This window comes from Nanorana parkeri, unplaced genomic scaffold, assembly GCF_000935625.1.
Source record: "Nanorana parkeri isolate BGI_ZX_2015 unplaced genomic scaffold, ASM93562v1 scaffold400, whole genome shotgun sequence".
NCBI lineage: Eukaryota > Metazoa > Chordata > Amphibia > Anura > Dicroglossidae > Nanorana > Nanorana parkeri.
In genome coordinates, this window is record NW_017306668.1 from 301,717 (window position 1) to 301,992 (window position 276).

A 276-nucleotide genomic window follows, 5' to 3' on the forward strand; every position below is an offset into this window, starting at 1 on the left:
CAAAATAAAAAAAAAAAAAAAAAAAAACTTTCTGAAAAAGTGAAAATTTATTATTTGAATAATTAAATAGGTAACACTAACAATTTCTTCAACTAGCTCATTTCAGCTCGGAGTGGCAAAATCCTATTTAACAGGAATATTATTCCAAACTTTTTTTGAGCAGGGAAGAGTTTAAAGGAGAACTATGAGATGAGTGATTTCCACTCACCTCATAGTTCTAGCCGACCTGTGACAATGAGACTGTCACAGGTCGGCTCAGTAGATCGGGAGGTGAGC

General features: G+C 34.4%; 1 protein-coding gene across 1 annotated transcript in view; it reads right to left on the reverse strand.

Annotated features, from left to right (window-relative positions):
* DNAJC10 (DnaJ heat shock protein family (Hsp40) member C10) overlaps positions 1-276 on the reverse strand; it is a 43,113-nt gene that overhangs the window by 18,607 nt on the left and 24,230 nt on the right. The gene's annotated exons all lie outside the window — the stretch shown is intronic.